The 16414-nt window shown below is 43.1% G+C and overlaps 1 protein-coding gene across 4 annotated transcripts in view; it reads left to right on the top strand.

Annotated features, from left to right (window-relative positions):
* Window positions 1-1009: 1009 nt before the first annotated feature.
* MBNL3 (muscleblind like splicing regulator 3) overlaps window positions 1010-16414 on the top strand; it is a 114142-nt gene continuing 98737 nt past the window's right edge. For 2 of the 4 annotated variants that reach the window (XM_041740088.1, XM_041740090.1), the window contains exon 1: window positions 1010-1224. The gene's annotated coding sequence lies outside the window, so the exon portion shown is untranslated. The remainder of the gene's footprint in view (window positions 1225-16414) is intronic. The other 2 variants (XM_041740086.1, XM_041740089.1) reach the window with 2 other exon arrangements.

Raw genomic sequence — 16414 nt, 5'->3', positions numbered from 1 at the left:
GCCACACCCCCTGAGAATAAAGCCCGCGCGACGCTCTCAGAGAACCACGCACGAATGAACGAAGCACACAAAGAATACATTTGGCGACGAAACAGCGCCCTGCAGAAGGAAAGCGCCCGCACTCGGAGCGGGGGCGCGACTTTTGGCGCTCTTTGGGAGCGGCGGGAAGGAGGCCAACGAAGGAACGGGTGGGCGCGGGCGCGGGGGCCGCCCGCCGCCTGACTCCCGCCCCGTCCGCAGCGGCCAGCCGACGCGGGGAGCCGCGCGTGCCGAGCCAGGTGAGGTTGGCGGCGGCGGCGGCTGTGACGGTGCGGGGCGCGCCGCGCTACCTGGCCGGGCGGGGCGGGGCCGGGCGGCTGAGGGCCGGCCCAGCGTTCCCGCTGCCCGAGCGCCTCTCGACCCGCCCGAGGAGTTGCGCGCGAGTTGCCGTTTTTGGCGCCTGAAACCCCCCGTGAGCGCCATTCCCGCGGCGCGTCCCGCTGACCGGGCGCCGGGGGTGGGGGGTGAGGGGGCCCAGGGGGGCCGGCGGCGGCCGCGGGCTCTACCCTGCCGGCGGGCGCAGGGCACGCCTTTGGCGAGGCCGGGCGGGGTTGGGGCCCGGGTTGCCATAGCAGCTACTAGCCGGGGCGGGAGCCCCACGCCCGCCGCCGCGAGGGAGCCGAGAGCTCTGAGGTGTGCTCCGCGCGGACTAAACCAAGAGCTTGGGAGAAGTGGGGGGGAGGCCCGGGCCGGGCGCCCCCCACGCTCCAGGGCGCCGGCCTGCTCCGGCCGGGGGCCCCCGCGCTTGGGAGCCAAAGCGAAGCTCCTCGCCTCGGGGCCCGAAGGGAGGCTCGCGCGAGCCCGGGGGGGCCGGGGCGGAGGGGCCGGGGAAGCGCCGGGATCGTCGCCTCAGTCCGGGAGTCCCTGTGCGCTTGTCTCTCGCCTTTGACATTTTACACCCCACAGCGGCGACTCGGAGCAGGGTTGCACGTCCCAGGCATGAAGTTCTGTAGGTGGGGCGGGCTTTAATTTGCTTATATCTAATGATTTCAGGAGCCTCGCTTTAAAATGGCGGCATTCAGTACGCACCCCTGCTAAATGCTCCCCCGGCACCGGGGCCACCTCGCGCAGCGCTGCTTTTGCTTCTGCTGCTAACAGATGGCATGTGCCGCTGTCGCTGCCCCCGCCACTGCCGCTGAGAGCAAGACCCCTTAGCCCCTGGGTTTGCGCTGGCAGCATAATAAGGTAAGGCTGGAGTTGAGCCGGGGTTGTGAGAGCGGCTGCCTTCCTGGGACGCCAACGAAATCAAATGCCTTTTAAACTTTAGTTTTCAAGTAGCAAGTAAAAGGAAAAGTAACACTGCAACTTTGCTGCAATCTGGGGGTTTTAATCTTTCTTCTTCTTCCTGTTCTTCCGTCTTTCCTTTTCTCTGCCTTTTCCTTCGTGTTCTTCTTCTATTTCTATACGGATTTTTTTTTTTTTTTTTTGCTGTGTGATTCAAATGCATTTCTTGCGTGGCATATCATCAGCAAAGGCTTTTAACACCTAATTCCCCCGTGTTCGTGCGATATCGTGAGCAGTGCCCCAGCTCCCTTGCAGAGCCTTGTCTTTTCCCGCTCTGGATCAACACATTTGGCAGCTCGCTTTTACTACCGGCATCTGAAGGGCATGGGGATAGATTTTAGGAGGCTTAACGGGCTGCCTTCGCTTCACGTTTATGAAAACTTCCCTAAACATAGTGTAAAGGTACTTTATTTTTAGCAAAAGGTAACTTTATTTTTAGCATTCACACAGTCAGCTTTTATGGTAAGAAAACGAAATTAAATCAAGGCAAGTAACGAAGCTTAACATTCAGGTGATTCATTTGTGTAGTTCTAGCATTACTGGAGTGGACCCACTGTGTGCTCGGACTACTGTCTATTGATTGATACGTATGGATACAACAGTGAGGTTGAACTTACTATATTGCTGTACTCGAGGTAGTGTGTTTTAGAGGAGTTCTTTTTTTTTTCCTAGATATTCCCAAATTGCTTAATTGGGCATGGATCCGCACATACGAGATAAAGCTTACGATTATGAGCTGGTATCCCTTCTCTACGAATGTATTAACTTCATGGGAAAGCATCAATTAAAACAATTATTACAAGATTTAATTTTGAAATGACTGCTGATTTTTCACTGCCTTGACTCCCTGGTTTAATCGATAAGTCTGGGTGATTACTGATGTGATGGTTGGAAAGTGGACACTTGAAATAGCAATCCAAGTGACTAGGCATCCTTAATATAATTCATCCGTGGTTCTCCCCAACCTCCGATAAAAGGAATATTGACAATGAGGCTTACCAGAGACCTCAGATTTTTCTGGTTATATTCGTACCTTCTTTTTGCCTATGCAGATGTTTAAATAACAACTTTTTAAAGTTGTTTTTAAAATTTTCCCTCAGTATGCAGTACCTTTGGGGGCTGCCTTCACGTTTATGGAAACTTCCCTAAACATAGTGTAAAAGGGCTTTTGCCTATAGCCGGCTGATATTCTGCCTCTGTCCACTTTTTACTTCTTCCTGAGCAATAGAAGCTACTGGCTGGCAGACTCTTCTGCTAAATTTAGCAAGCTTCTGGGAAGGGGTGAAAGTGATTGTTTTGCACCTATTAAAAACAGTGCAGTTTTCCTGCCCAGGTGCTGCGGTGTGCCTAGAAAGGAAAAAATGAACTGTTTACAGTGGAATTTACTATACAATGAATTCTGCATCAGTGTTTCCAGATCGTTTTTGAGAGAAGTGTGTAGGGGATTCATTGCTTCACATCTGAAAGGAGAGTTCCTGCAGGTAGAGCAAACAGATACCTGTGTTGTTGCCCTGGGGATGGGGGGTGGAGGGTGACCCAGACCAACTTCTCCCATTTTTAGTGCTTAAAGACTTAGATCTCACTTCAACACACTTGGCCCCCTGATGTGCTGCCTTGGTGCTGAATGACTTTGGACCAAAAGCATCCTTAAAAAAAATGAAAAGATTAAACCTTGAGGCCAGAATAGACCAGCTAAACTAGTATCAGAGACGTTAGGGGGAAGTTTTGCCGGTTAACATGCTGCAGCTTCATATAGTGAGGAGATTGGAGACCTTGTGTGAAAACATCAGTGAAGGGGTTTGCCAGAAAAAAAATATTTTGAGAGAGAATTGATATAGTGCGAGGCTGGAGGTGGTGACTGCATGTTTTGCTCTACTTCTAAGAGCTACTTCATTTCTCTAATTTCCTTTGCTGCTTTAAGCGGTCATAATGATTCCCAGGACTATTATAAAGTACCTTTTTTTCCTCAACTGTCCACTCCAGGCATTTTACAGCAGCTGCTCTTTCAGGGGGATATAAAACGTATGATTATGAGCTGGTATCCAAAGTATCTTTGGTATTCCCTTGTACCCACCCTTTACCTAAGCAAAGCTTCATGCAAAGTAGACACTTGCAAGATGTTGAATCAGAAAAGAAAAAATGAGTAATTTGTAAATTCACAAAGGAGCAGATTTCGTGCCCACCTTTTAATTGCAACAGTACATTTTTGTGTACCTGCAGGAACTGAAAAATTTAAAGTAGGTGAGATGGTCCACTTTCCTAATTGTCTGCATTCTATTTGCTTCTCACTGTACCTCTAGGCTCTCGTGTAATTCATTTTTCTGACCAGTAGGTATTTTATTATCTTGCCCAGCTCTACAGTGTGAAGAAGTAACCAGAGCAGCTTGGGGGAAGGAAAAAAAGGTTTTGTACTGCACGTGCTGGAACAGTGACAGTCTATTGGCTGCTCTGCAAATGCTGACAATATAGTTTGAAGTACAATTTTGTTCTCTACCCAGCTGTCTTTAGATGTGAGAGGGGATAAGAGGAAGGGGGTGAGAAGCCATCAAGTGATGAAGATTTTCATTCTGAAAATCATACACTGCTCCTACTTAATAACACAATACATTCAGGAAGGGGATGGTATTTTCCTGTTTGGAAATAAATGATGTTGTCTGGTAGGACAACAAACAGGGATTGGGGCATAGCAGATAAGAATAAGTTACATGTTTGACAAGTAATCTGATTCTGTAATTAAAAGTAGATAATGGTCACTGCCATGTTAAAACTATCTAGTGTCAAAAAAAAAAAAAAAAACTAGTGTCTGAAAGAGCACAAGGCTACAGTCACCTCTACCTCAAGGTTCTTCCACAGTCTTGTGTTTTCTTAAACAGGGTCTCTCAGGCTGAACAGATGGATTCCCCCCAACCCCATTCTCAGTGTATGTTATGTCAGAAAACGGAAGTCAGAAGTTGTGTTTCTTTGTGGGCTTTTTCTGCCCCTCCTGAGGTGTGATACGGTTGTCACTTCGAAAATAGAAGGAAATGGGTACCTCAGATAAAATGAGGTGGCAATTTTTCTTTTTTCCCTAGGAGAATAAACTGTGTTTGGGAGCAAGTCGTTTAATTTTAATTACCAACCAAACAACAAACAAACACAAATTATGACCAAAAAGAAAGCAATTAGATCTGTATTCATGTGGGCTTTCAGATCTTAAGGAAACCAGATGGTTCCAAGGCATCCTGCTCTTCCTAAATGGTTATATATCGTCTCAAGACAGCCAAATGACAGTGTTGGAGGGACACCTTTGAGGATTAGGATAAATAAGGTATCTATTACATTACCAAGTGTTAATGACATCCATGTGATCTAAAAGGGATCAGAGAGATGTTTTTTTTCCAGCTCATTTTAGTAAAAACACAATATCAATCCATCATTTATTTCTACTTCATATTAAATGGAGCAACAGAGTTTTTAAAAGATTGGTTGGAGGCATGATGCAGTCTGGGAAGAGGGACCTTATTTTTGGATGAGAAATAAAGGTATTCCCAGGTTGTCTGGGCACATCCACACAAGCACACACATACATGCGTGCACAAATTATTTGTCACTTTTGAACAATATATACAGCCATGCGTTGACTTCTGCCTGGAGGATTATGGGCAAGTATCTATTCAGTTCCAGGCAGTGAACTTTTGGGAAAAGGATACTCAAGAGAAAGGAAGAATGAAAGGAAGTTTGATTTAAATGTCTTTTTTTTTAAAAAGATCTTACTTACTTATTCATGAGAGACACAGAGAGAGGCAGAGACATAGGCAGAGGGAGAAGTAGGCTCCATGCAGGGAGCCTGTTGCAGGACTTGATCCCAGGACCTTGGGATCACGCCCTGAGCCAAAGGCAGGTGCTCAACCGCTGAGCCAACCAGGCATCCCAGAAGTTTGATGTAAATGCACATGAGCATGTGTGTGTGTGTAGTGTAGTGTATGTATGTATGTGAGTATAATATGCATATGTATCTATGTGTATATTCATGTGCATGTATATATGATACACACATAAATTTTCCCTCTGTGTGCATATGATGCTTTTCAAGAAACTCCAGCACAGTCATCCCAGAACTCTGTAACAGCCGTGAGGACAAAGTGTTAAGGGGAAGAAAAGAGCCTGTTTAGAGATTTAGGAATCAATTAGGCACGCTTGTTAAATACTATGTCCACTCTCAAGGCCCACTTCCATCAGTGCCAAATTGGCTTATGAGTAAGAGTGATTTGTTTCCCATTTCAGGCAGGAGTTTGTTTTATGCCTGCACCATGGGTGAACTCAACAGGCCCAGGAAGAAAGGGCCTCCAATTGAGAAAGGCAGTCTGGACCGAAATGTGGGGAGTTGGCACTAGAAACTTCTGACAGGCTATTTGATCTCCTGAGGCCATGGGAGCATCCTAGAGCTTGGCAGTTTGCTGGCTCTTCTTTTCCCTTTTTTTAAAAAAAGATTTTATTTATCTAATCATGAGACACACACACACACACACACACACACACACACACACACACACAGAGGCAGAGACACAGGCAGAGGGAGAAGCAGGCTCCATGCAGGGAGCCCGATGTGAGACTCGATCCCAGGACCCCAGGATCACGTCCTGGGATGAAGGCAGGCACTAAACCGCTGAGCCACCCAGGTATCCCAACTGGCTCTTCTTTTCCATTTTGAATCATTCAAACTGCTTCAAAATTATCTGCGTCGGATTCTTTGCATCCTGAGCTTCCTGGCATTTCCTGCAATTGATGTGGAAGTTTGAGACACGTATCTTTGGGCTTGTTCAGGGGTCCCTAGGCCACTTATCAGGCAGTTGGCTGGGCTTTCTGGTCTCACATCCTCCATGCCCGGCATGTAGTAGGCGCTCCATAAAAGTTTGTTAAATAGAAGTGTAGATTAGTCTTTCTAACTGGTCCTTAGATTTTTATCAACATCTTTCCTGTGATTTCAGGTAGCAGTATCTCTATCTTTAGTGTCCCCCCTCCTCCCTGCAAAATCAGTAATAACCACAACAGCAACAATCAGACTGAAGCCCAGGGTGAGTGTCCTGTGGCAGCCACGGTAACAGCTGGAACAGGCTCAGGGCAGAGCAAGCAGCGGCAGCCTTTGGGCTGAGTCCTCAAGGAGTGGCCTGCAAGCCAGCTGCTGTTTTTTTCTATCACGTGCAGTTACATTTACCTGTATCTGCCTCTTGTCTCAGGGAAATCAGTCTTCAACAAGAAGTTCTGTAGAAATAGTTCTTCAAACCGTTGCACCAGATTAAAAGAAAAAGGAAAAAAAAAAAGAGAAATACAGGGACTTGGAAGCCTTGTGCCACGTGTAGTTTAGAAAGTGATGAAGTTACAGACAAAAACCAAAAGGACGCTGAGAGCTGTCTCATTTTCAGTTAAACACTGCCCATTTGGAGGTTGAATTTGCATAGTTTTTTATTTACCAAGATACAGGTATGAATAGCGCCTCTTTTTACTGGATCCAGAAAGCAAAGTCCACATGGTACAAGAGACACAAGAGCTGCCATTTCGCATCTCCCACAATTATCTTTTGTGCCCAGAGGACCATCACTCTTTAGGTACAGCCTCAAGCAATCTCCCCTTATGTGACAGTATGAAGAGACCAAACAAGGGGGTAGGATTGGGGCGGGGGGGCTGTAAGCAAAAAAAAAAAAAAAAAAAAAAAAGCCAGTGAAAACCAGAAAGCTTGCATTTCACCTTTTGTCTGGTAGTCCTCAACCTTCATGAAGGAAAACAAAACAATGCAAAACAAAAGCACCGCGTATAATATTATCTTGGGCATATAGCCCTTAGTATAATTCCTATTTTGTGCTTTACAGACCAAGAAAATGAGGTGATCACGTGCTGTTAAAGTGGCTGCTCTATTAAGATTCGATTCAGGTACGATGTAATGCTGCTCCTGCATGTATAGAGACACATTCAGCAAGACCCATGGAACAGTGGAGGCCACATTTCCCTGCAGCGCCCACATGGAGGTTGCATTTGTTCTCTGAAAAGTCAGGTGTTCGGGTGATGGTCCAGGTGTGGGTTCACAGTTCACAGATGCTTCTCAAAATGCTTGCTGTCTGTGATCAATGAAGATCCCAAAGTAGAGGAGTGTATTCTTTTCCAAAGTGATTTTGAGAACAATTTAAACTCCTCAGTTCATGTGAGCATTTCTCCTAATTAGATAGCATGAAGAAAGACCTTATTAGCTCACCCAGAAGTTAGGAGTGAAAAATCGTATGTGTGATAAGGGCACATTTTAGGTCTAAAGGCTTCAAAATACAGAAAACATGAGGTGGAAGACTGGAGTGCCAAGTAACCTGATCTGTTTCATGATTGCCTGTGGTAGTGGCAGTGGCCTCAGGTGGATGCAGAGGCCACAGTCAGTAAGGGCGCTACCAGCTTTCTGCGAGCCAGGATCTGGGCTCTGATTGACAGGCACCCCAAGAGGGCCTTTTTGAGAAAGACTTTAGATTTGGGTTGGGGGACTTTTGCCCAGGCAACTCGCTGCCTTGCTAACATGTATGAATCCTCTTTCTCAGAGAGAGAAACCTGGTTTTGCTGGGGGACTCATTTGTACATACTGAGAGCTTCAGCGTCATGATAATAAGAGGGCAAAATGCTTTTACTTTCTGGCTAAAACCCCTTCCAAAGCTCCTTTGTATAGCAAAGTTGACAGGCTGGAACAATGTGCCATAAGGCTTGGCATTTCATACTGCTGGAAAAAGACAAGAATACCTCCACGTGTTGCAAAGAGTGTGATAATGATAATAGTAATAAAAGGATCTAAGATATGATTCCCTTGGAAAGTTCTCATGCACGCACGCACTTTGAAGTCACCTTGTGGAATGGTGAGAGGGAACCAGGGCAGAGAGACCAAGTCTCAGAAGTGAGTTCCTCCTCTATGAGATGCTGCAGTCTGCAATCCTCTCCCTTACTAATATAATAGCAGCTCTCAAAATTGATCCTAAATGAACAGGAAACAATAAGGCTAGCTAATGTCCAGTTGTAAATACTTATTTTACTAATACGGTCCATTCCTGAGTTCCTTAAAATATAGGCGTTCAAGTGACTGGTCGAGTGACCTGTGCTGCGTAAACTGGGGGTGGGGATGTGTGGTAAAAGTCACATTTTTTTTCACTTTTAAGCCGCCTCCTGGCCTTCCATCCATCCCCAAAGAAATTTCCGTATTTTTAACCATCGAAGAAAACGGTTCAGACAGAGGCACTCAGAAATGGTGACAAGCAATGACAGGAAATGCTGGTTGCACCTCGTTCTCCTTCGTGACTCCGTGAGACCACAGCTGGCTGATTTGCTTTCAACTTCCTGTTTGGGGGCTCTTTGGGTCAAAAGTAGCAGTGTTTTCCATATAGATTTTTTTTTTTTGCTTTATTCTGTAAGGCCACAATAAATCTGTCACTGGACTGCATGTTTTGTATATTTTATGGACTGTATCATGTGGTTTGAGTTTAATTTGGAAAGCAGTGCTGTTATAATCAAGAGTCCCCCCCACACACACACGTGCAGCTTTAGGGTCTGGGAATTGCATGGGGCCTTCGAAAGTTTATAGCTCTATTTACACAATAGTGATTGCCAAGGAGGGCATTTCCTGCCAGTTAATGACCGGTTGGAAAGGCCAAAAGTCCAAATCCAGGAGGAGAGGACCATTCATTAAATGCCACGAAGAGACCAGGGCTCTTTTATCAGGAGGTGGTGAGGAGAAAGTGAAACCACATTCTGTCTTTTGAAGGGCCCAGGACAGCGTGGGCAGAGCCACAGATGGATGCAGGGCGACTTTTCAGGATTGGAACCAACGAGCTGGTCCACAGGTAGCTAGGACGTTTTCCTTTTGGTGGAAGGGACAGATAAGGATGAGGGCCCCTAACTCACCTCAGTATTAACTGAGAGAAAACACTCACCTCCCAGGTGTTACAGCTACCTTAAAAACCTGTAAGAATCACATGAATGACTTTCCTAATTGGTTAGATAATTGATTGTTGCTAAAGTAGGCAAGAATTTAGGAATGGAAGGCATGATACCTTTACGAGGTCAGTTTCACAGGACACCAATATTGCATTTGGATTCCCTGATATAATGTCAGTAAATAAGGTGTACCAGGAGCACTCTGCCTTCTGTGGAAGTTCCTTTGAGGGTGAGGGCTGTAATGTTAACCGTTTAACCTCAGACATTCCCAGGAAACAGTTTTGTCCTCAGCATAATTCTTGCCTGCTATAAAGCAGCTGAGGTGTGAAGAGTTTGGCATTGATTTAGAGCAAAAACAGAGTCAGACCGAGATTAGGTTCATATCCAGGAATTCCGGACTTCCTGGCCTGTCCTTCACTCCCTTAGCTTCCTAAGCCCTCAGTTTGCCAAAATGTTAAATGCTTACGGAAGATAAACATCTGTTCTGAGTTCTAGAGTAGATACCACCATGTAAGGGAGGTTGTATGACACTCCCACTTCTGAACATAGCTTGATCCTTTACCTTGAAAATTTTAACTTCTTTCATATCTTCCAAATTGTGGGGGGAGTGCAGGGGGTGAGCTGGACCTCTGAAATATAGGCAATCATTACAGGCCAGACACCTGGCTTTCTTCATGGGATTGAGTAATCTGTCAGATGCACAACAAACCAAATATTAAGTTTCATTTTTGGGTCTGGCAAATGTCATTATATGCTTTTTAAAATATCCAGTCATCCAAGGATTTCTGGCCATTACCAGTTCACAAAATAAAAGAGTTTTCTGAAGTTTAAAGCATTCTACGAAGGAACTGTATACTATACCCATTACTGTTGTTGCTATTAGATGAGACCTCGAGGAGATGTAGAAAGAGTGACTGGCAGAACTACAAAATATATTTTTTAAAGACCTGATTTTATTCTTTGAACATCACCCAGTTTGAATGTTAAGATACACTAAAATTTTCCTAGCTCAGCTTAAAGACAATATTCTGGTTTACAAAATGTTGTGGGCTAAGAACAAACAAGGTTTTTCTAAGTAGGTGTTCTATTGACCTGAAAAATTAACACTCATTTAAAATTTAATTAGCACAGCTGCATTTAAATAATGATCCAAAAATGTTAGAAGTATCTCGTTCTGAGAGGTTACATACCCCTTCCACCTTGACATTATTTTGTTTAGCAGATTCTTTATAGGTTATTCAAAAATAAACTTCAAGCTGGCTCAGGTAACTGCCACAGTCTGTACTAGGGCCATCAAAGTTAATGAAGATTTACCCTGCTATATATGGAGCCAACATTAGCTCATGGCATGGGAAAAGTCTATTCATTCTGTCATTGTAGCTTTTAAGTGGTAGGCAACAACTCATTAGTGCATAATGAAAACCATTTAGTAGGTTGTGACTAGCACTCTTATAAACAAAATCGAATAAAATAGTAAGAAAATATCAAAATATGTTGTGTAGGAAGGTTAGATATTTTTGGTGAGGCTTTTTCAGATCTAGAAACATACATACTTAGGATGTGAAATATGCTTCTTACTATTTGTTGCTGGCAAAACGGTTGAGAAGTCAGTGCTTTAGTGGGCATTTATTTCAAACTGAATCAGAAACATTGGGCAGCCCTGGTAGCTCAGGATGTGGTCCTGGAGACCCAGGATCAAGTCCCACATCAGGCTTCCTGCATGGAGACTGCTTCTCCCTCTGCCTGTGTCTCTGCCTCTCTCTGTGTCTCTCATGAATAAATGAATAAAAAATCTTTAAAAAAAGAAACATTTTGTCCTGCTTTTGAGGAGAAAGTGGTCGAGGGATACTGGGGGCTGTGGTACTGACACACTGAGCAATGGCTACTTAAATACCTTGACAGTCACGTATCTGCTTTTCAATCTGAAAAATGAGACATATTGCTGCTGGGATGCTTGCTATAAGGTTTAATGTCTATGGTATTTTGTAATCCTGAGGAGATGCACTTCCTGTCAGTATTCTGTATTTACCAAGTGGTATTGCTAAAACATGAGACAAAGAAAAGACTGCTAGCTAGGAACAGAAGGCAAAAAAGTACATCTTAGGAAAAAAAAAAACACACTAAAAATCTTGGGATAGTTGGGCCTGAGTTCTTCTAGCAGGAAAAGAATTGTCAAGAAAATTTAAATGTAGGAGAAAGCCCACCTTATTTTAGGATGAGTTAAATGTAAGTTAAAGTGTTCAAAAATTGCTTTTGATTTCTTAGAAATCAAAAACGGTCCTATCTAGAGAGAATGTATTTGCCAGAAGAAAGCTGATTTTTAAAGAATATAAATGTACACATTTACCATACATTGGGAGAAAATCTGAGCATGGTTGTTTTTTCTGCAGCGAACAAAGGCAGACATTAAATAAATTTGAAAACTGTGGATAGGAGGCAGAAGGCAAGCGTCTATTCAATATACCTAGGATATTGATGTGAATGATTATACAAATAGAGAAGACAATAGCCACATAGGCTTTCTCGTTACTATTTTATACTAATGAGAATTAAGCCCAGTAATAGAAAAGAAAAAGCTTTACTCACAGGTTGTACTGAGTGTACTGTTTTAGGAGATTGGAAACATCCTTAGAAGCCTGGACAATATTTGCATATTCCCTTGACTTAAATAACCATTAGAAGGGAGGAAAACATTATCTTCTGGGGCACTTGGCATCTCCACTTGGATCCTAAGGATCTTGTCTTTACCCCCGACCACCCACCTCCTTACGCCAGCCCTCAGTTGCCTCCCAGTGTCATTAAATCTTACTACTGCTTTCTCAAGTCTGAGAATTTGAAATGAAATTAGGCTTTTCATCACAGACATTTAAATGCTAAACTTAAGTTACCTCTGAAAATAAAATACAATCTCCTCTCTAATAGAGAGTTGGTAACGAAATTTTGTCATTATGAATGAGTTCTCTTCTCCCTCTTCAGATACACCCTATTTTAAAACCTTAGAATAGAAAAAGACTTATACAGCTAATGGTTGTGTAATTAGCCATCACTTTATGAAATGAGATGTAAAACAAATTAAGCACAATAATAAAGTGTTACTCCATCACCCTCCCCCCAAAAACCACCCAAAAAAACCTTGTTACATACATTACTGTATTGATGATGAGAAAAATGGACACACACCGATGGGTGAAACTGCATACATTTCCAGATCCTGGGAGTGACAGCTTTTAGCTATTTCTCATTCTATTCATTAAAACTCTTTAGAAAGCATCACTATGTATGTTTCTTGGCTGGGGGATAACGTTGCTCATAGCAGCGATTGCACCATAAACAACATTTACAGAGGAGCATAGAGTAGGTATAGTAAGGTGTGGGCATATAGAGCACACATTAAGATTTCCAGCTGCAGCAAGCATATGGTTGGTGGTGTGTTTTAGGCAAACAAAATTAGTCATTGGTTTGGGGTGTCAGATCCTTTTTTTTTTCACTTTAGCCGTCTGAGTTTTGTTTTATGGAATACTTGGCAAATGATTAGTGATAAGGAAAAGCTACATAAGAAGGTTTGCTAAGGCCAACTAAACCCCAAGCTCTTGTTCATTTCACTTAGCATTCCACTGTTTCCCGGTGTGTTTGTGAAATATTACAACTCGCATGACACATCTGCCAAATTACATTTAAAACTTTGAGGCAGACATACACCTTCAACAGGTGAGTTCTTTTCATTTATTGTGAACAAAAATTTCCTTCAGAAGGCAACGAGACAGTGAGGGCAAACTAACTTCTAGAATGAAGAAGGGAAATTAAGAAGTTGATATTGCTGTTGGCTCATCAGTGAGGAAAACCCCTTGGTCTGAAGAATTGCAGCCATCAGCACTCCCAGGAAGCCTGCAGTGATGAGGCAGAAGGAAAGCAAAAAGCCTGATCATCTCAGCCCCAGGACAGGAGCTCCAGCTCATGTTGTTTCTCGTGGTAGGTAACAATTCAAACCAAACAAAACACAACAAAACCCTCTTGAAACGAGAGGTTGGTTTATTTTTGAGTGAAAATAAGCTGGGTTTCCTTGGATTCCTATAAGGGGACTACCATGAAGTATACATCCAGACTTCTGAGACATCCTACTTTTAGCTTCCTAAAGCATAGCAGACTTAGGAAATAGGAAGTCAGAAAATAAAATCAACAATCATTGCTTTCTTTTGTGTCACTAAGGGTCCATTTCTGAATTGCTTGGTGTGAATGATGGCATAGACTTGTCACCAGGTGTGATGTCAGAAGCCTGTGACTTCCCTTGACACTTCCTCATGCTGGTAGGCCCCAACAGGGTGACATGGGCTCTTGGAGTTCTTGAGTGGCAGCTTTTGCTACCACCTTCATCTCCAGGAATGTCTTATGCTTTAAAATCAATCTTAATATCCGTAGGCAGGAGTTCATATATAGAAATAAAATTTGAACCCCCATTTTCACACCCAATAAAAATGTCCTATAATAGGTGTTTATTTAGAGTCAACTGACATTTACTGAACAATTACTATATGCCAGATGCTTTGTTTCTTTTTGTCAGTGTCACTCTGATTTATTTTTATTTTTATTTTTTAATAAATTAATTTTTATTGGTCTTCAATTTACCAACATACAGAATAACACCCAGTGCTCATCCCGTCAAGTGTCCCCCTCAGTGCCCATCACCCATTCCCCCCACCCCCAGCCCTCCTCCCCTTCCACCACCCCTAGTTCGTTTCCCAGAGTTAGGAGTCTTTATGTTCTGTCTCCCTTCCTGATATTTTCCACACATTTCTTCTCCCTTCCTTTATATTCCCTTTCACTATTATTTATATTCCCCAAGTGAATGAGAACATAACACTGTTTGTCCTTCTCCGATTGACTTACTGCACTCAGCATAATACCCTCCAGTTCCATCCACGTTGAAGCAAATGGTGGGTATTTGTCGTTTCTAATGGCTGAGTAATATTCCATTGTATATATAGACCACATCTTCTTTATCCACTCATCTTTCGATGGACACTGAGGCTCTTTCCACAGTTTGGCTATTGTGGACATTGCTGCTATAAACATCGGGGTGCAGGTGTCCCGGCGTTTTATTGCATCTGAATCTTTGGGGTAAATCCCCAACAGTGCAATTGCTGGGTCGTAGGGCAGGTCTATTTTTAACTCTTTGAGGAACCTCCACACAGTTTTCCAGAGTGGCTGCACCAGTTCACATTCCCACCAACAGCGTAAGAGGGTTCCCCTTTCTCCGCATCCTCTCCAACATTTGTTGTTTCCTGCCTTGTTAATGTTCCCCATTCTCACTGGTGTGAGGTGGTATCTCATTGTGGTTTTGATTTGTATTTCCCTGATGACAAGTGATGCAGAGCATTTTCTCATGTGCATGTTAGCCATGTCCATGTCTTCCTCTGTGAGATTTCTCTTCATGTCTTTTGCCCATTTCATGATTGGATTGTTTGTTTCTTTGGTGTTGAGCTTAATAAGTTCTTTATAGATTTTGGAAACTAGCCCTTTATCTGATATGTCATTTGCAAACATCTTCTCCCATTCTGTAGGTTGTCTTTTAGTTTTGTTGACTGTATCCTTTGCTGTGCAAAAGCTTCTTTACTTGATTAAGTCCCAATAGTTCATTTTTACTTTTGTTTCTTTTGCCTTCATGGATGTATCTTGTAAGAAGTTACTGTGGCAGAGTTCAAAAAGGGTGTTGCCTGTGTTCTCCTCTAGGATTTTGATGGAATCTTGTCTCACATTTAGATCTCTCATCCATTTTGAGTTTATCTTTGTGTCTGGTGAAAGAGAGTGGTCCAGTTTCATTCTTCTGCATGTGGATGTCCAATTTTCCCAACACCATTTATTGAAGGGACTGTATTTCTTCCAATGGATAGTCTTTCCTCCTTTATCGAATATTAGTTGACCATAAAGTTCAGGGTCCACTTCTGGGTTCTCTATTCTGTTCCATTGATCTATGTGTCTGTTTTTGTGCCAGTACCACACTGTCTTGATGACCACAGCTTTGTAGTACCACCTGAAATCTGGCATTGTGATGCCCCCAGCTATGGTTTTCTTTTTTAAAATTCCCCTGGCTATTCGGGGTCTTTTCTGATTCCACACAAATCTTGATATAATTTGTTCTAACTCTCTGAAGAAAGTCCATGGTATTTTGATAGGGATTGCATTAAACGTGTAAATTGCCCTGGGTAACATTGACATTTTCACAATATTAATTCTGCCAATCCATGAGCATGGAATATTTTTCCATCTCTTTGTGTCTTCCTCAATTTCTTTCAGAAGTGTTCTATAGTTTTTAGGGTAGAGATCCTTTACCTCTTTGGTTAGGTTTATTCCTAGGTATCTTATGCTTTTGGGTGCAATTGTAAATGGGATTGACTCCTTAATTTCTCTTTCTTCAGTCTCATTGTTAGTGTATAGAAATGCCATTGATATCTGGGCATTGATTTTGTATCCTGCCACGCTACCAAATTGCTGTATGAGTTCTGAGTTCTAGCAATCTTGGGGTGGAGGCTTTTGGGTTTTCTATGTAGAGTATCATGTCATCGGCAAAGAGGGAGAGTTTGACTTCTTCTTTGCCAATTCGAATGCCTTTAATGTCTTTTTGTTGCCTGATTGCTGAGGCTAGGACTTCCAGTACTATGTTGAATAGCAGTGGTGAGAGTGGACATCCCTGTCTTGTTCCTGATCTTAGGGGAAAGGCTCCCAGTGCTTCCCCATTGAGAATGATATTTGCTGTGGGCTTTTCGTAGATGGCTTTTAAGATGTCGAGGAAAGTTCCCTCTATCCCAACACTCTGAAGTGTTTTGATTAGGAATGGATGCTGTATTTTGTCAAATGCTTTCTCTGCATCTTGAGAGGATCCTATGGTTCTTGGTTTTTCTCTTGCTGATATGATGAATCACATTGATGGTTTTACGAGTGTTGAACCAGCCTTGTGTCCCGGGGATAAATCCTACTTGGTCATGGTGAATAATTTTCTTAATGTGTTGTTGGATCCTATTGGCTAGTATCTTGTTGAGAATTTTTGCATCCATGTTCATCAGGGATATTGGTCTGTAATTCTCCTTTTTGGTGGGGTCTTTGTCTGGTTTTGGAATTAAGGTGATGCTGGCCTCATAGAACGAATTTGGAAGTACTCCAT

Source organism: Vulpes lagopus, chromosome X (genome assembly GCF_018345385.1).
Source record: "Vulpes lagopus strain Blue_001 chromosome X, ASM1834538v1, whole genome shotgun sequence".
Taxonomy (NCBI): domain Eukaryota; kingdom Metazoa; phylum Chordata; class Mammalia; order Carnivora; family Canidae; genus Vulpes; species Vulpes lagopus.
This window is presented reverse-complemented; position numbering and strand designations above follow the sequence as displayed.